General features: G+C 37.3%; 1 protein-coding gene across 3 annotated transcripts in view; it reads left to right on the forward strand.

Moving 5' to 3' along the window:
• The first annotated feature begins 115 nt into the window (after positions 1-115).
• Positions 116-20,764, forward strand: part of LOC124116720 (kelch-like ECH-associated protein 1) — a 63,851-nt gene continuing 43,202 nt past the window's right edge. For 2 of the 3 annotated variants that reach the window (XM_046478165.2, XM_046478170.2), the window contains exons 1-2: positions 116-170; positions 6,504-6,593. The gene's annotated coding sequence lies outside the window, so the exon portion shown is untranslated. Of the gene's footprint in view, positions 171-5,783; positions 5,803-6,503; positions 6,594-20,764 lie in introns of those variants that run through there. The other variant, XM_046478167.2, reaches the window with a different exon arrangement.

The raw sequence follows: 20,764 nt of genomic DNA on the forward strand, positions 1-20,764 counted from the left end.
ATTTGTTGGATACATCAATCTTTCTAGATTGAACGGTTAAAAGTAACGGTTTTAGCGTGATGAAACAATTTCTCAGGTAAGTATTACAATTCATGCCCCCAATAACTTCCGTTCGAATAGCGCATGCGCCTGTATCTTACATCCGCTTACAGTAGTGACAGAAGCGCTCGGTAAGTAGTTTTCTGGTTAAATTAGTTGGATTGAACATATTTGTAAAGGAAAAAGTGTTAACACAACAGCATAGATGGCAGATAACATGTACGTTACAGGAATGGATGATATACGCGACTGTAATACCACTGTACAAATTATTCAGATTGACAGGTGCTCTCTCGTAAGCAGGCTTCCAGATGACAAATATTGCCTCTTCACTTCAGTGTAATCAGCACTTGTACTGAGGACTGTAACAGTTAACAGCATCATTGTATAACTTCGTTCCGGTTGAATGATATCAAAATGGATTACTGTCGAAGTATTGAGTTCAGAAAACATTTTTTATTTTACGTGTAACTATATTTAGATAACAAGTGGTTTCTTTAACTTAAATCATGAATTACAGTAACAATGATTACAACTTCTACCTTACTAGTAAACCTACATATATTTTGCAAGGATTTCAGTTAGTACCGTATGGAGGATCGAAATCATGTCGCCAGCTTAAAGTTAAGCTATGCTAATGAGTTAATCTCATTAGCCAATGCTTTACCACTGGCGGTAACACAAATATTTAGCGCTAGTTTCCCAAGTGATTAGAATCCATTTGTTTAGCCATTTTCTCTGTGAGACTCGAATTCAATGTAATTTGAGAAAAAAAATATATATGAAAATCAGTAGTTTTTTTTATCCCACTGACCAGAAATAAGTGAAATGTTTAAGACAAACTCATTTACTTTTGCTATCAGCAGTATAAATCAGTATAAATATATTGTTTAAGGTATACAAGAATTAAAACCTGTGGAATATTTATCTTAAAAACTTCTAAACAGAACAAATTATGTCAAACTGCAAATAATCATGATAATGTTTGAAGGTTTTTTTATTGTTATTTTTTCGACCTATCAACCGGATTATTAGGATCCAAAATCCATTCCCCAGACTCACCATCAGTATTGTTATCTGTACAGTTGTTATTAGTGAGTGAATGAGTGAGTGAGTGAGAATGGTTTTATGCCGCTTTTAGCAATATTCCAGCAATATCACGGCAGGGGATACCAGAAATGGGTTTCACACATTGTACCCATGTGGGGAATCGAACCAGGGTCTTCGGCGTGACGGGCAAACGCTTTAACCACTAGGCTGCCCCACAGTTATCACAGTTGTTATGTGCTTAAAACTTGAAGTGATAACAATCCTTGACAATTTGCACTCAGTATGCACAAGGAAGGTCAGCACTTACGGCTTACTCTACATGCTCTAAGCATGCTAACTGGGGTCAATAACACTTGTTGAAGTGTTTATTTGTCGTGCTGAAGACCTTGTTCAATTCTTTTTTGTTCAACATATAATGTCTTGAATATTGATAAATATGGTGTGAAACCATACTTGTCCACTCACTCACTCAAGCCTATTGGCAAATATACTTGCCCTGGGACATCTGACATGGCACAATGTTCTTATCTAGCATGTATGGCTTAGTATGTAAGTCAAACCAGCTCATATTATAATATGCATATACCATTGTATACTTTATTCTGATCATGTTATGAAATATGAAATCTTTTTGGAAGTTATTGTTTGGTTAATGAATTCTTTTCTGAAAGCAAAATCTTGGAAATGAAACTCTTTTAAAACTGAAAGACTTTATTACACAATTTAAATTGTGTTGTGTTGAGATTAGCAATATTAGAGTTCAGTTACCCATTTTAAAAGTTCTATTGCCAGGGGCCAATGGCATTTTATGAGTATGAGTGGGTGCAGACTGAAACTGCAGGTGGTGTATGTGTTTTTTACAGGCCCTGTATCAAGTGACACTAGAGTGTTGATCAGCTCATAAAAAAGATCTCAAGACTTTTTAAGGCTCTGTGGATCACAATTTGCATGTTTAGGCTATCAAGAAGTTAAGTAGGGACAAAAAAAATTAATTTGTCATGAAGGGAAACAATTGCAGATCTGAAACTGGAGTGGCTCAACAGGCACAATGCAGAGTTGCTTAGTTAATATGTCAACTTTCAACATGTTCAAGTAGTTGATTGTTATGTATCGAGATAAAGCCAATATGATTTATATGCAAAGAAGATATGTGGTTGTGATTCAGTGGAATATGTACAAACCTTATATGATAAACACCGATTACTGGTAGATATGATGTATATGGCACACCATCTGTAGTGTTATTAATTATCATAATGGGTACAATGATTCATATGAATATATATAAGCTTCAATGATAAACAAGAGAAAGGCTAATCATGCTAATTCGTTAGATCTTTTCATAAACATTGTATATTGCACTCCATCTGTAGAGATACTTGGCATCCAATGTAATCAGTGTTCATCTATTACCTTCATGTATCCTACCTCATGACACAACGCCCAAACGCAACCGAACCCACTGCTTCTCCCAGTTGACCTGTATTGAAAGACTTCAAGTTAGGAACACATTTGTACTTAGAAACTAGATCTTCAGCCCCTCATGCTTACCGTAAGAGGTGACTAACAGGATTGGGCGGTCAGTCTCAATGACTTGGTTGATGCATCTCATTGATACCCAATTGTGTAGATTGATGCTCATTATGTCAATCACTGGATTGTCTGGTCCATACTTAATATATTTACAGAACGTCGTCATAATTCAGGATGTTGCTGAGTTAAATGTTAAAGAAACAAATTTAGCAAATACTTTAATAGGAATTGTTGCCTGTTCAGCACACTTTAGTTGCACCTGTTAGGCTTTAAATTAATACTTTTATGTGCAGCAAGCTTAAACAGTTTTGTTTCTGTAGATCCACGGTCAAGTTCAAGTAGAGTGGAACATTGTTACATCATGTATGTAACCCTGGTTGTAGACAAGTGACTAGTTACTAAGCGACATACTTATTTCCCAGCTTATTTCGACACACCCTTTCCACTTAATGTCAGCCAAGCCTTTAATATAGAGAAGAAAATATTTATTTGTGACCAAGGTAGATTCGCAGGGTAATTTATCTCACAGTCTGAATGACAAGGTGCTAGCCTGTATGTAAGATACAGTCCAACCTAATCCAGCTGATTCCTCAAGTGTGATAACCAACATAGACGAACAGTTTACTTCCTATGGTGGCAGGAGAGTTGGTGTCCATATTGTATCGAGGAAAGTGGTGTCCTCGATGACAAGAGTGTTACCCTACGGTCCTCTATATTTATTGAATACTTCATGTAGCATAAGAAATGAGGGTCACTAGGAAGAGACTTCAGAATGACTCTGCTTTTTTATATAAGGACAGGGTGGTAGAATAATATGTTAATATGGACCAGCTGCAGTCATACAAATCTTGTTTGCAACTTGTAGGCAGTTCTGAGTTCTATTCCTAGCTATTATCAGTGATTATGTTTTTTGTGTCTTCAACTTTAGAGGTATAGCTTAGGCAACATATTTTTCTTTACATGCTTTACCCTCGTGAACAGTGTGGGCCATTGGTTAAAAAAGTGAGGCAAAATCACTTTTGTCAGTTTCTGTCAAAATATTCTAAATATTAAATTAGAAGAGGTACAAAACACAATTCAGTCTGTTTTTGTTTCATAAACTCTTACTTTTACTGTACATGCCCCATTGACTGTTTCATACTTAAAACATTAGAAATTAGGTTAGAAATTAATGTTGATTTTCAGAAAAATTGATGTGCTACAGAGTTGCCATCTATAGAAGTGGTAGTTCACACGGAAATGTCACTAGTCCTTACAGAATTTTACTTGTCTCAGACTAGCTGACTTGTGTTAATTTTGATTTAAAAGTCAGTTGCTGTTATTTTTGACAGGGTGAAATGACAGTCCTTTTGAATGTCGTTACCAGCAGACTTGATTTAAGGATCTTGATTTGACTAGGTGCATGTTGACATGAAGACCTAGTTGCACCAGACAAAACCAGGTTGCACCCTGGTCCCATAAATTTATTTAAGTCGTCCCATAGGTGCATAAACAAGTCTTTAAAAACATGTTATCTCAGATTACATGCTCAATATTTTGATTATTAAGGTGAGAACAATGCATGCCTAAGGTCCTTGCTGTTTTCAGCAATAGTATATTAAGGACATGCAGTATTCATGACATTAACATGTGGATTTGACAAGGCCTCCATCCTTATCTTGTAACATTGATTCTGTAGATGCCAACCCTTCCCCATGTGGAGCCCCGTCAGTGACCTAGGTCACAGACCAGGAACTGCTGAGTCACTTCAGTCAAGTCCTGAATATACGGCCTTCAACAGTCTCCGGGTCGAGGGACAATAAAGGGTTTCATATAACGTTAAGACCATTTTCAGTACAAACATAACCAAGTATGTTGAGGTTTGTCATTTTTATCAACATGATTAAGGTAACCAAATGTTTGGTGTATTGACCTACTCAACATTCGACCATGCATTGTCTGCAGCTTTTTGGCACACTATTGATTGTTGATATGTGTTTGGTTTTATGTTAATATTGTTATCAACTTAACAGATTATCTTGTTGATTCAAAATTAAAATGATAAGTTTGCATATCTGAACAATGCTAAATAATGATAATTTAACTTTAATAAATTTTTGACCATTCGTCATAAAATACAGGAGGAAAACAACACTAGTCAACATGGTCAACTGTTTCATATTATTTACAGTTGACATGGTAACAAGAACATACCAGCAGATCATGTTCGATCTCGTAGATTAACAAAGAAAGCGTCTATGCATTTCATATTAAATCTTCATATTGAAGCAGCTGTTGCATGGGAGGTTGTCAACTTTACTTAAGGTCAGGCAAATGTGAGTTAGTTTTCGATTGTCTCCATTTATTTTTTGTTCAGTGTATATTGTCATGTTGGCATGGCCAGTCGAATAACCAGCCTTCACGCGTGGAATTACATCAGTGTTGCTGAGTAGGGCTGCTATGATTCACTCACGTATTCTGTGAATCGAACCGTATCCATCCATGAATTGAATTCGTTATTCGTGGCCACTAGAATCGCATATTTATGAATATGCAGTCATGTGCATTTACATTTACATACCCTGTACCTAAAAATATCCATAAGAACACATTATACTCATAGATTTCTTCAATTACAACACTCTTATAATATTTACTTTGACAGTATTATGGTCACTGGTCATTGTCGCATTTGAGCAGATACTAGTACCTGGATAAGTGAAGTATATAAATGTTATGAATATTAATGATTAACAAACCATGTCAAATAATTTATGTTGTTATTGTTTTACTGAATATAACAAATACTACATCAACTGCCGACTTTTTATTGTATTCGTGAAATAATATTTGTATTTGTTACCCTATATTCATGATACGAATCGTATTCGCCTCAGAGTGAATTAGTTGCAGCCCTATAATGCTGAGATGGTGGTGATAGTTTGATCCCAAATATTATATTGGAGTCTTCAAGTTGGGATTGTGTTTGTGATAGGATGTGTATAGATAGGATGTGGGTCAGTGCATAAATGTAGCCATTCTAAATTAATTTCTATTAAATAGTAGTAGATCAAATTGTCTATGCATGCTATTTGCTTTCTATTATTTCTGTGTTGATTCTAAATCTGTTTTAAATCATGGCCTTTTACAGATGACCATGCTTATGTTAGAATGATTGGGAAAAATCCAACAAAACCATTGGTAAGGATATTGCTTATTGGTAGAAATTAATAGGAACTTAGTTCCAAACACGTTCTAATAGAACATTCTACTTGGTTAATCTCTTTAGCCTCATTACAAAAAGGGGGTACATGGGTAACCCAGTTGTCTCAGGCGTCACAATTTGCTGTGCAGAGTTGTGTCCCTTGGGCACACGAGAAACGTATGAATGTGGGATTGAATCCCGGTTCACCCCAATTATGTTTCTAGGTTTGTCAGCACCATACCTGTGCTTGTGGGTTTCACCAGAGTGGTTAATGTCTGTGACTTGCATCATTTTGGGCTTTCCTCCCACATTATGCTGACACATTGTAGCATTCAGCCCAACTCACTCACTCACTCACTCATTCATGCACTCCCTCGTGCACCCACTCACTCACACACTCACTATTGAGTTTTGTCTGAAGTGTGTATGATTTATGAGGCCCTACCATATTGTCCACTGTGGCTCTAATAATACTGAAGATATGAAACTAGTGGTGTGGCTTTTGGCCGACATTCTGCTATCAGCTGGCCATAGGAGACATAGATTTTTGCAATACAAACCATTGAAAAGGAATCTTTAATACATGTGTATAAAGGAAACTAATAATATGGATCATGGGATATGAGACAAAGCTAGTCCTTGATGTGTTAATAGCACTTTGTCATGTTTGTAAGTATTGAAATAATTTTTTTCACAGGCGGTTGGGAAGGGCAAGAGCTTTGATGGCATGCCTGAAAGAGACATCTGAGACGGAAACAATATCACTGAACTTGTCATGCTTATTGTGGTGAGTATTAGTTTTAAGTTATGTGTATCCACGTCATCTGTTCACCACTGACACTGAAGCAGAAAAACAAATTCTGCTGCACCAAGAGGTGTCTGATTTAGGAGCGGTTGGCATTCGTCCCCACTCACCTTTTTCCGTATCCTGCAAGAAGACTCGTCCCCCTATCGATGAATGTAATGTGCGAAAATACAACAAACCAATCAGAATGCGTGTATGATTTCAAGTTTTTCGTCAAAGAATCCCTCAGAAATAATTTTTGATTTTACATGTCTTGCATCTAAAAAAATATACCCAAGACACAGTTAAATGTGTTCAATCATACTGTATAATTCTGCACGTCCCAATATGCTTTAAACTGCATCTGAAATATATATAATATATGAGGAAATATATGTGAACCATTACGCAATGAGTTGACAATTGTTTTAGGTATGCCCGTTTGCGCCCAGTTGCAAAAATGGCCATGATAGGGGCACGAGTCGCTATTCAGCTTGCGAGTTGGTCATTGGGGCAGTGGGGTACCCTAGTGGTTAAAGCTTTCAGTTGTCACGCTGAAGAGCCAGGTTCTATTCCCCACATGGGTACAATGTGTGATCCCATTTCTGTGTCCCGGCCGTGATATTGCTGGAATATTGCTAAAAGCCGCGTAAAACCATACTCACTCACACTTTTGACTCAAACATATAAAGTATATATCCATTTATTTCAACCATTCTGTATGTGTATCATTACAAATTACCAATGTAGATCTGCTTTTTATCAATTTGATGCAAAATATGTACTCAGCTGATCCATTAAATGTTAAAATAGGAATTTTCTGCCTTGTATTTGTCCATCCTAATCATCAGTTAGGGTGGCCTCTTCCCCGCGCGGCAATTCAATTCCCATAACTCTGTGTAGAAATTCAGTTTGGCCTGTTTTTACATTTTTTCCCCCTTTTTCGTATCAAAAGAGTATTAATTTGCATGAAGAAAGACACAAATAGTAACATACATTCATAATGTTTGTATTAGTGTACTTTTGAAAAAAAAATTAACAGTAATCTTGACTTAGAAAGGGAAAATGTTAAAAAAAATGATGCAAAACAGTAGGGTAATTTCAATTGGCAACTGCAAACTTCATGTGATGAATTTTGTAATAAAACTTATATCATTAGAATCACAAATGCACAAGGAATACTATAACGCACCGTAACGCGATGTTTTTCCCCAACTTCCATGCGTAACGCGGTGGCGAAAAAATATCAAAAGCAGGAGAAATGTGTTGGAATTGGTGGGCAAGCCGTTCGCGTGCGTTCAAGGGAGATAACCGAGTGCGGCTTATTTACCATCAGCTGCCAAGAAGAAGAAGCGCCAATAAAATATACACCTATAAGTACATCGTCATTATTAAGCGTAATACAATGTTGCCTTCAACCAAAAAGACATTGGAGAGAGAATAAGGAAATTCTCAAGAGCTTTGACTGTCTTAGGTATCCAAGAAAAGACTTTTCGTCACATTTTGAGAGCTCCTTAACCGGATGTGCAGACCACTTGAGAGTTCTTCGACCGGATCAGCTGACTACATGTGCCTAATGTCAGGTCTCATCGTATTGTCAACGCAAGTTACACCATGTGAATTAATTATGGTAATTCCTACAAATACAATCGTGATCTTTGCTGTATAACACAGGAAATGTTATGTAATGAGAATGTCGGGCAGGTGTTCTGTTTATGTAATAAACTTGTCAGTGTCACCAAGTTGTTTTTACAGTGATTTATGGCACCTCATTAAAAAATCAAAGCCAGCATTTCCTCGAACCCACGAATTTTGTACGAGAATTTTTAGTTGTTTATACAGGGAATTATGGCATTTTCTTGAATCGATGAATTATGTATGACAATTTTGATAACATGAGAATCGCAAATGCTTACGGAACACTGTAACGCAGTGGCGAAAAAAAAGGAGAAATGTGTTGGAATTGAGACAGCAAATTTCAATATATTAAAACAAGATAACGCGGTTGGTTTCCGTGGATATCGCCTGACAAACATGTATGTGGGATTTTATTATATATAAATCTGCCGCCACACAATTGAATCGAAAATTACATTCCCCAAGAAAATACATTTTCAGAAAAGATCGAAAGCAGGAGAAATATGTTGGAAATTGGGGGAACATGTGGTATTTTATTAGCGATTTTAATTGTGAACTGGTGAAAGCATATATATGTGTGTGTGATGGCGATACTCACCTCAATGTTCCCTTCCGCTACTTCATTATGTGGCGATACGGTACGGAATAATTCGAGCATGCGAAAGACGTTCGTGGGATGTTAGTCATGTCAGTCGGCATTTGTCACCTTGAGTTATCGGCACGGACACGTTGTTTAATGCCAGAATATATACATGAGAAATCTTTGTCACATGTGGTTACCAAGCACGATATGTCCACGAAGTTCAATATTTTTAACACCCGCGCGATTTCCATCTGAAAAACGGTACCCATTGTTGTAATCTGACCAACCATGATCCGGCAAAAGGATGACGGACAAAAAGCTAATTTCCGGCGCAGTGGTGACGTGGCATTACACCTAATTTGCATATCATGTGACACAACATTTCGTAAACAAATTATTTACCAAAACTATTTAGACTGTATTGCTACTGGCTATAAATTATCGCCAACTCCCCGTTGTCGCACGGGATATCATTTTAATTTTGCTCGTTTTCATTGGAAGAGAGAAAGATGACAAAACACTTGTGAGGAAATATTTTTAAAAAAAACCCCACAATAATCGCCAAGCCCGAATACAGCTTTATCAAAGACATGTGGGCCATCGCGACTTATTCACTCGAAAATAAAAAAGGAAACACAATGACGCACTTCCGTTCTGGCATTGCTTTCTATCGGTCAGTCATTTCTTTCTCAAAATACAATTCTGAAACCTATTTGAGCTGTACGTAGCATGTGTATATATCGAAATCCATAGTACATATGATAGCATGTAGAGATCGAATGTGGGGAATATTGGTTTGCAGACGACAAATTTGTAATGTCATTTGTATAACTGAAGCGTATATGCGTGATCACGTGGCACGTGCTGTCAAGACGACGGGAAAGTTATACACGTTATAACAGAGATCAACTAAATCATTTTTCACGAACTGAAATCACGGAGTGACAGAAATGAAAAAAAAACTGGCGATAACTGGTCGGTAACCAGTAGCTCTATCATGTCTACAATGAGGTCAGGGGACAACGTAAAAGTGATCTGTGTGCTGTGTATGTATTGAAATGTTCTGTAATGAGCATGTCGGGCAGGTGGTTCTGTTTATGTAATAATAAACTTATCAGAAGTTGTTATCATGGTTATACAGGGATTTATGGCATTTCCTTGAATCTACGAATTTGATAACATTAGAATCGCAAATGCTTACGGAACGCTATAACGCAGTTGTTTTAACTATTTTCGCCACCTTCCATGCGTAACGCGGTGGCGAAAAATATTTAAAACGCAGGAGAAATGTGTTGGAATTGTGACAGCAGATTTCAATATTTTAAACCATGATAATCATGATGGTTTCCAAGGGTATCGCCTGACAAATATGTATGTGTGGTTTTATTATACATATGAATAGACAACAACAGTCGTCAAAAACGGCGATTACAAGAATAAATGGCTTTTTCAGAAAAGATAAAAAGCAGGAGAAATATGTTGGAAATGGGGGGACATGTGGTATTGTATTAGCGATTTTAATTGTGACAGCATATATGTGTGTGTGATGGCGATGTTCACCTCAATGTTCCGTATCGCCAGTGCATTATGCAAATGCTTACACCATGTACACAAATGAACACGGTTGTTTTCGACTATTTTCGCCAATCTCCATGCGTAACGCGGTGGTGAAAAAAGATCAAAAGCAGGAAAAATGTGTTGGGATTTGGGGGCATGTGGAATTTTAATAGCAATCAAAATAATTGTGACAGCAGATTCAAATATTTAGAACCACGATAACGCGGTTGATTACCATGCGTAAAGCATTACCAATATGGATCTGGGGTTATATTATATATGAATCTGCCGCCACACAATTGAAATCGATAATAAAATCCCGACTGTCCTCATTGGATAAATGAAGCTTAAATATACGATTAGCAAGTATTAAATACCAACGTGTTGCGCATATGTCTATTACCCTTTCAACTGGTGGTTCTTTAAGGGAACACCAGTTGAAAAGGGTAAAAGACATATGCCTGGCGAATCATATTTGCATTACCAGTGGTGCTAAGCGCTTGCGGGCCTCTTTTATAAGGCGCCGAGACAGCGACAATTTAACGAACTTGTGGTAAAAATAATTTCACGGAGTTTTTGCTCAGTTTAGTTACTGCATAAAACATTATGAAATCGGGTAAGTCGAAGTGAAACGGCGATTACCTTGATTACTTCCGTGGCGAAAAAAGATATAAAAAAAACAGGAGAAATGTGTTGGAATTGATGTGCATGTGGATTCAAGCAATTGAGATACGATGACATGCCAGCAGCCCATGCTTGCCGTAAAAGGTGACCATGCTTGTAAAAGGCGACCAACGGGATCGGGTGTCCAGGCTCGCTGACTTGGTTGATGCATGTCATCGATCCCAATTGCGTGGATCGATGCTCATGATATTAATCACTGGGTTGTCTGGTCCAGACTCGATTATTTTACAGACCGCCGTCATATAGCTAGAATATTGCTGGGTGCGGCGATAAACAACAAACAAACAAACGATGACATGCATCAACAAAGTCAGCGACCCTGACTTGGTTGATGCATGTCATCAATCCCAATTGCGTGGATCGATGCTCAATATGTCAATCACAGGACTGTCTGGTCCAGACTAGATTAATTACAGACCGCCGTCATATAGCTGGAATATTGCTGAATGCGGTATTTAATATATGTTGTGTTGGAGGGAGCGTTATTTACATAAGCCAGTTTGGCCTGTTTATTAATCTCAGATGAATAAAATATGATTAACCTATTATTACATGTTGCGGGGTGTCTTATTTCATACAAAACCAATGTTCTTAAACACATCACCTTGGGTGAAACAGAATTATTTCCTTGTTTTAGCGTCGATTTCATAATGCTTACATGCGTATGGGATAACATAAGATTGTTATTTGATGTTGTTAATATGCTGTGGGGCATTTGATATTTACAGTCCACATGCCCACGGTGATTTTCTAATATATATTTCATATGCATACAGTACTTCTAGAAATAATGCAAATTCCTCAATCGGCATACACATCTGCCATACACAGGAAACTCTGTATATTTAATTATCCACTGTGATTAGCAGTTATACAGTCCAACACCCCCCCCCCCCCCCCCCCCCCGATAACGCGGGTCTCAGGGCCAATGGACGACCCCAGTGTTATTCCAATTATGGAATGTAGGTCGGGTGATAGTTGAACTAAAGAGGAGTCCAATACATGTACTGTATATGCACACTTGATGACGTATGTACGTAAATGCGCATGCATGGTTTCGACAGAAGAATTGCCGGTGTTTGTTAGAATAAATACAATGTATGATTTCTTTTTGTTCGAGTAAGATCGATCTTTTGTAGAAGTTTTGATGTTCCGTTATTGTTAACTACTTTGACTGTTGGGCCCATTTGAATGCAAATATGGTAATATACATGAATGAAATAATCTTTTGGGCTTGAAATTTCATTACTTCGCCAGAGATGGGTGTCCCGTCATGTCGGGATAGCGTAAACCACGCAAACAGTGCATTGTCCAGTGTCTGGTCGTACGCCGTCTTGGGGCGGTCGGGTAGCCTAGTGGTTAAAGCGTTCGATCGTCACGCCGAAGACCCGGATTCGAATCCCGACATGGGTACAATGTGTGAAGCCCATTTCTGGTGTCCCCCGCCGTGATATTGCTGGAACATTGCTAAAAGCGGCGTAAAACCAAACTCACTCACTCACGTACGCCGTCTTTTCCTGCTTCCGACATGGGTACAATGTGTGAAGCCCATTTCTGGTGTCCCCCGCCGTGATATTGCTGGAACATTGCTAAAAGCGGCGTAAAACCAAACTCACTCACTCACGTACGCCGTCTTTTCCTGCTTCATGTCTCTGTCTTCTGATGTCTTCTGTCTTTAGCCTGTGAATCTCTTTCTCTCTTGATCAACGCTAACTTCTCCGCAATGCTTGTCGTCTGCTGTTCACTGATGCCATGATGAAATGGTACAGAAAAAACTGGGAACTGGACTTTTATATACCCAGTATGATTTCAGCACTAACTTCTTCTCACTTTTAATGTTGTTTCAGATTAGTTTTAACTCTTACACACGCGACACGCTTGATGTTTAAAACTAGTCACAGCACAGATTGATGTGTTAAATTGATGAAGATGGAAGTCGGATCATAATTGGGTCCAGATACGGAAAACCTACGTCGTGTGTTTTAAACAAATATAAATAACAGGTGTTCATTGTTTTTTGGACATTAATTGTATTAGGTAATCCCTGTACTATCACCAAATACGCGTAATCAAATGGGAAGCAGCATGAAATTTATGGGAGCCAGTGATCACCCCGCAGTCAACTGGGATGACGCAATACAGCACGTGACTTCTCCCAAAATGAACTTACCCCTCCACGTTAAAATATATCGTCGCATCTTCGATTTCTTTCCCGTGGTATGATAGTTGATGACACCACGAATTAGCCAAAGTACTATGTATGGACATCACAGGCGCGGCGTTTTGCGAGAATACAAAGATTATTTGAATCGGAATTCGCTCGATCGTTCATACTTCCAGCCACTGGCGAAGAATTGTGAAAATGCAAGAGAATAGAAGCGAAGCGAAAATTAATGTATTGATGTCAATATCGAAATATTTGCTATATGATTGTATATGAACACATTTAACATTAATAATATACCAATAATTGCCCAATAACATATGGAATTGATAACGGGCTAAAATATTTTAAAACAAATTATGATCTAAAAATATTATGCTATTTTAATATAATACATAATACATGTTTCAGTTGATTTAATGTTTTATGTACATAAACATGTACAAATACAGGGAGATATCAATAAAGGTCTGAAATACTCCTAAACGTTCATCCAGTAATTATGAATGCGTCAAATTAAGTCACAACAATAACGCGTCAGGCTGTACTTGACAATGACACACCTTACGAGTTTCTTTGTCAACAAGTAAGGGTTAGTATCTTGGATATGCATTAAGGTACTTTTAACAGACGTGCGTGTCTCGAATTCCTTGAATTAGATGTATGGCAGTGTGAACCATGGAATAATTTTAATGGTTTGACAATCGACCGTGCAGCAATATACATCTACAATATACTTCATCGCTATTTAGACCCCTTAATCCGACAGCCTCGCACTCCCGACATCGACACACCGAATTTGCAACGAACCACTGAAATCACTTATTAAATAGTCTCGTTAATCCGACACGGTGATCAACGTACTCCGTGGTCATCTGCCCGCGAGTACACAGACACGTGTTTTGATGCGAGACGAGTCGGCGAGTAGCTGCATATTTCAACGGCTGCAGAGATAAACTTGCTTAACAATAAACAACTACTGCTTTCAATAAACAAAACAGGATTAATCACATGCCTCGATTACCTCAATCTTATTAAACTCATATACAAAATCTCGCAACCGCTGTGTACTTTACAGGTCACGTCAGAACGACCTTCCGCGAAGTTTGACCGACCAATCAAATTACTAACAGGAAGTCGACACAAGCCACTATGAATTGAAAGCAGCCTTCTAAGCATTTGCGGCACTAAAGTACTCACGGAAATGAAAAAGAAACCTGTTTTTTTCGATCTCAGATTTTAAATAAATGCAGTTAATATACAAAATATATAAATATTCAAACAACTCAATTAGTACTAATTGGGCTTTGGCACAAATACAGCGTATCAAAGGTTTTTATATCTTTTTACACGTAGACTGTTGTGAAACTGAGCATAACCAGGTGTTTGAAGACCCACGTGCATGTGATTTGTCAGTGGTTATTGATTTGTCAGTGGCATTGTGGGATAGTGAATCATCGTCAAAATATCAGAACGTAAAAGTAACATATTCCCTTCTCAAACAACAACTTACATGTCATTATTATTATGTACATAAACATAGCTGTTATTTTTATTGTTGTTTTGATAACTTTTTTCCAGGCTAATTTGCATAATGCCTATAGCCTGTTTCTGCCTTGTCAATTTGGACTTAGTTTTATTTTTGAATGTTGAAAGTGCCTACAATTACCTCCTGTAAAGTACATTTTGTATTGAGCACTGAGATAAAACTAGCAAATCAAGACTAGTACTTTTCCAGTTGTTTTGTTATTTCGTATTTACATCTACGTAATGCTTTGTGTCGATTATTAAATCCAGCAAAACAGGTTTTTTCCATTTCCATGAGTACTTTAGTTTCAAATTGCCGACTTGCATTCCCAACTATGCCTTATAAAGTATTTTAAGTCAGACATACAGTCCGTATCAGTAGTTTTTGAAAACGTATTCCGCTAACATTGTAACATAACAATATGATTATTTCCTTTTTTATTACGAGTTTGAATCGTTATCGATCGTGTAGTTGTCCGATTTTCGATCACGAACGTTAAAACAACCTAATTTCGTTTATAATAAATAACGGTAGAAACGATGAAACATACATGTAAACACGCGCGCGCACAGAATATCACAGGCAACATTGTGTGTAGAAAAACATACTGTCCAAGTTAGCCAATGGAATTTATGCCCGGGTAAAAATATTTGCATAAAGCGAATTTCGACCTGTCGACAACGGACAAGTACGTAAACCATCTGTCTTGTCATTGAATAAGATCATGTTTTCTTCCCCATTTATATTTATACTTATTGTTATTATTCTTGCAATTGCTATGGTGTAAATTATAGCTTATTCAACATATTGTTGCCATAACACGCGCAATTGAACTTGCAACAAACACCCGCCTGAAACACGTTGTGCTCTTTGTGATGCTGATGTATCCCATAATTATTATTGTTCGTGTTCACTAATAAATGGAGCTGTTCATGACATCTGAACACGATTTCAGAATGAACATATATATTTGGTGGGACTAAATATTTCATAAAGCAAAGAAACAAGACAACAGGCGTACGGATTTCTTCCGTTGACTTTTATTTCTAACATCCTCAAATAAACGATCAAAACGATATGCCTTAACTGTTCCATGACGTGGATGAAATAACTAATCAGCTGCTACCGTATTTTCTTGAGTATAGTGCGCAATATTTGTCCAAAAACATAGCTGTGTAGAAGAGGGTGCGCAATATACACGAAATAATGACTTTTGATGATTTTTCCCCCCCATGGAAAGATATTGCCGTGGGCACGTAACACCGGAAATACCATGTCAACAAATCCATACACAAATTAATTATGTAATTACACTGTCTGGCTATAAAAAGTGTTGTTTTTTTATATCTGGACTTATGTATGTAACTTATTTCATTAATTCTATTCAAAATTCCTTTAAATATTGTTTAAATTAATTTCGGCGAAGCGAGCGGAAGATCGCGCAACTCACCTTTTATTAACAGCGACCACGGTCAGATAACCGCTATTGACGCCTTGAAACGAACTTTAATTGACAGAGAATGGATACATATATCATAAATGCCATACTTTGACTCGTTAAAAGTCATATTTGTTATAGTTTGACGATTCTATGTCAACACGTAGTTCTCGCGATCACGTGCGCGAGAGCCTTGACGGTGACTGGTCAGACTGGTTCCATGTGAAAAATTATTACCCGGCAATAGCGATCAGCTGCTTCGCTTAGGGTTATTATTATTTAAAATATGTTTAGTAAAAGCTGCAACTAAATTAACAAGATATTGGGATATATTATTACTGATAAAAAATAGTTTCAGATACAATTTTTGCCGATCCTTGCATTAAAATACTGTAAAGTTATATATCATTCGGTGTGTCTTGACCGTATCACCGGTAGATTCCAAGAAAACGTGTGTACAGCTGATAGCTGTGTCCGGCTTAGTTTACGAGAAAATACACAAGGTAATCTTAATCCCTGGATGTAAAACAATGCCTGGCAGAACAAAAAATACAATTTAAACGGTAAATAAAATTGTCTGGTGATTTTTTATCTCAAATTTTGAATTTGTACTGACCAAGTTTCTCATCACCCGTTCGTTTACCGGAATTCGCTGAAGGGGTAGATCTACAGTGTAATTTATTTCTGCACTTGACATTCGATTTTTCCCCCTAAAATACTGAATCCGCTAGAGGGGGTTGCGCACTATACTCAAGAAAATACTGGTAATTGATATAGGAAATACCAACACACTTGTGTGAACTCTCAACATCTACTGAATGTCGTATTGAATCGTAGACCATTCATTGTGTGCTATAATGAATAGATAAACCACTAAACTCGTGAAGTTCACGTAATAATTTTCAAACAATCCTGATAGTGCAACAAGTTAATTTTAAATCACAAACATTCAAGTACACACACGTCTTTCCATGTATTCACATTCACCCGCTAACCGCACAGGCCGCAGACACCTAAACGAGCCCCCTGGTGGTAATGAAGGCCGGGAATCAACCAAGCGCTAACGGTGAAGTGACACCAATACACAGGACATTCAAAGTCCTTTTACACGCGCTTCAGTGACTTTGCCCACGCACGCGAAAAACCGGGTCCTGCAGTAGGAATTGAAAATCCACATCCCAGAGAGGCCACCCTGACTGATCATGATAATCTTAATCATGTGTTAATAAATGTGAATATTTCTGTGGGAGTGAATGATTAGTTTAGTGTTGATGTTCATCAATACAGTATCAATATTCAAGTTTTATCTACAGCTTGATATATGACGACATCTGAAACTGCATTATTTATTATAAAAATGTTGTAATATGTTCTAGTCAAAGTTGTTTGACGAAGTACTGCTTGATTCTTTTGCTGTGTCAAAAGATGACTATCTACAGACTGCATGCCAGTTCAAGTGTAGGTACGTCGCTATATAAGTGCAACAATCTTGGACGCGACGTTAAACCCAGTTTCCCCTCACCTCACCTCAAGTGTAGGAATATGCCGAGTCTGTTTGAGGATTTATGATACTATTCAAGTGGCAAACATCAAATGAGAATAATTCATGGGTTAATATGTAGAACAAATGTTGCAGTATGTAATGACAATACTACAGCAGTGTTTCCTACGTTGTAGGTAGCTTCATACATGGATATCTGAAAGGTGTCATGATTCAGCATGATTGATGCCTGATTTGATTATCATGTTTATTAGTTGCAGTAACCGTATCTCTGTGTGGCTCCCTATAACAATATTCAGGTTGACTTGTTAGCTCAAGCTGTTCCAGAGTGTATTCCTAATAGATTCCTGATGATTTAGAACATGCCACAATTACAACCCTGCCCTAATGTACATGAATCATAATCACACGAAAACTGGAACATTTCACTTCTTAAAACACTTGTGTTCAAATATATGTACTTATATTTTTCAATTATGCAATTTTTCATGTACTTATTTGGTTGAAATCATCGAGACGGTACAGATGTTTGCAGAGTGCAATGGCATATAAAAATGTTACGGGTCCGATTTCCAATTCTGTGTGTAAATATATTGTTGCACAATCTATAATATGAGTACAGTCATAATACCAAGTGTTCATTGTAAATCTGGACGTATGTTTCTAATCTCTTTTATTAATTTTAGTGACATTTTCATTTAGTAATTATTGTTAACGTTAATTTTGCTGAAATCAAGGCATGCTTACTTCACCTTATTCCCTAAAATTCCCATTTAGCCTGTTCCATAGGGTCAGATTACCGCTATTGAGGCCTTGAAACAAACTTTAGTTGACACTCAACTTCACAGAGAATGGATACACATATCATAACTGTGATACTTTGTCTTGTTAAAAGTCATATGTGGTGTAGTTTGACTAATAAATGTCAACATGTTGTTTTCGCAATCGAAATAGCCATACCGCGGGAAGCCTCAACGCTGTCTCATCAAACAGTTCCATATGTTAAATGTATCCAGCACTATACCAAAAAGTTCTACACTTATAGTTAGTACTATTTTAAATATATATATATATATTAAAAACTGCACTAAAATAACATGGTAAAGTAACATGTTGCTTTGTTTGCATTAACATGCTTTTAAGGGGAAATTCTTCATGCATATTTGGGAGCCAAGGTTTACCCTGCGGTGCATCCATAGTAGAGGTACATCGAGGAGCGTTATGTCGAGGAATCACTGTATTAGAATATATTATTCCTGGTAAAAAAATAGTTTATTTGCAAAAATAATAATAGGGAGAATTCTGTGCATTAAATCTACCAGGCATTTAACTGAGGGCTGGCGTTTAATTGAGACCCTGTGCTTATTTGAGGCCCAGCATTTTACTGAGGTCATAAGGTATGAACTTAGTGTAAGTACTGTGCAAAAAGAAGTTCTGAAATGTATAGCGTATAATTTTTCTGTTAGGTAGATGAACAACTTTCAAGCTGTTAGTGACGCAAGTCAGAGATTAGATTCATCTGATAAGATTTCACATTCCATACTCACCCCTGTGTCTGAGCTATGTGGACTGTTTCCTTATGGATGAAATAATGTACATTGTTTGTATGTTAAGTAGGATTAGATCATCAGTAGGTTACTTGTACACTCTCTTGAAATGTCTGGATTAAAAAATTAACATCAAATTCTCTGCCTGTTCTGCAACAAGAAATGTCATTGTTGAGTGGGATTGTTTTGAAGGAAGATAGAGTTTGTAAGGATACTATTGGAAGCTAATATAATTTTTGTAATATTTTCTTGACATGAACAATGAGTGTTTTTAACTAGAATTGTATATTTACTATTAGTCTGTCTTACAGACCCTGATAAAAATATATCAAAAACAGCCCATGCAAGTCTATAATGTTTGGCAAGTCTAGATTACTGCAGAAAATGAAGAAATTTTCTGGGTTCCTTTATATTATATTTTTATTAAGATAATTGAACAACTGTTTTTTTCTGTACGATATGTTCATTTCAAAGACTAGATGTTAATCTAATCTACTATATATTCCATATTGTCTTTTCGTTTAAGTTTGATTCTGGAATATAAGAATTATTTTTGTCATTTCTGTTATGTTTGCTAAGTAGGATGTTTGTGTTCCAAACTTTGCCCATCCAAATCAGGAAACAAACCTTTCAAAATGTCTTTCCAAATGTAAACACACTTGTTCACACGCATATTCCCTTTCACTGTAGCAATGTTAGTGATATGAAAGCATATGGCTGTGTGTTTTGACTACCCATGGATACATGCCACTCCTGCCGCACACACACACAGGGTAGGCCTGGCTCCAGGATAACAGTTGACCAGGATATGGGAGGGTGCTGGTCACCTTCCTTCACCCCATCCCACACAGCTACATTTCCGTTCTGTCTCACACACAGCTTACCAAATATCCTCGTCATACAAATTGTATCTTTGATGTTGTCTCCTTGGTGCCATTGTCCAATGCAATCTTAGCAATAAGGCGATCATTACTGGCTAATTATGTATTAGGGTTATTTTGTATAATTTTCAAAGGCCTTAAGAAGTACCCTGTATGTTGATCATATTGGGAAACAATTTGACTCATTTTAAGTTATTGTAATCATGGTAATGATATCTTTGCTGTGATTCCAGAATAGATACTGAATGTTTGGTATATTGGAGATAGGATTGGTTGGTTGGTTGATTGGTTTGTTGTTTAAGGCCGCACTCAGCAATATTCCAGCTATATGACGGTGGTCTGTAAATAATCGAGTCTGGACCAGACAATCCAGTGATGTGATGTGATGGGATCGATGACATGCATCAACCAAGTCAGCGAGTCTGACCACCTGATCCCATTAGTCGACTCTTATGACAGGCATAAGTCGCCTTTTATGGCAAGCATGGGTTGCTGAAGACCTATTCTACCCAAGGTCTTCACGGATGGAGATTGGATGTTTGGTTACCGTGTCAACATACTCTTAACAGCTTGAGGTCTTGCTCAAAATATCACAGTCTACAACATTAGCCACTAGTATGGAAGCCAGAATTTAGATAGATTCTGTTTTGTCT

The sequence above is a fragment of the Haliotis rufescens genome, unplaced genomic scaffold (genome assembly GCF_023055435.1).
Source record: "Haliotis rufescens isolate VD_foot unplaced genomic scaffold, xgHalRufe1.0.p SCAF_2, whole genome shotgun sequence".
NCBI classification, from domain to species: Eukaryota; Metazoa; Mollusca; class Gastropoda; order Lepetellida; family Haliotidae; genus Haliotis; species Haliotis rufescens.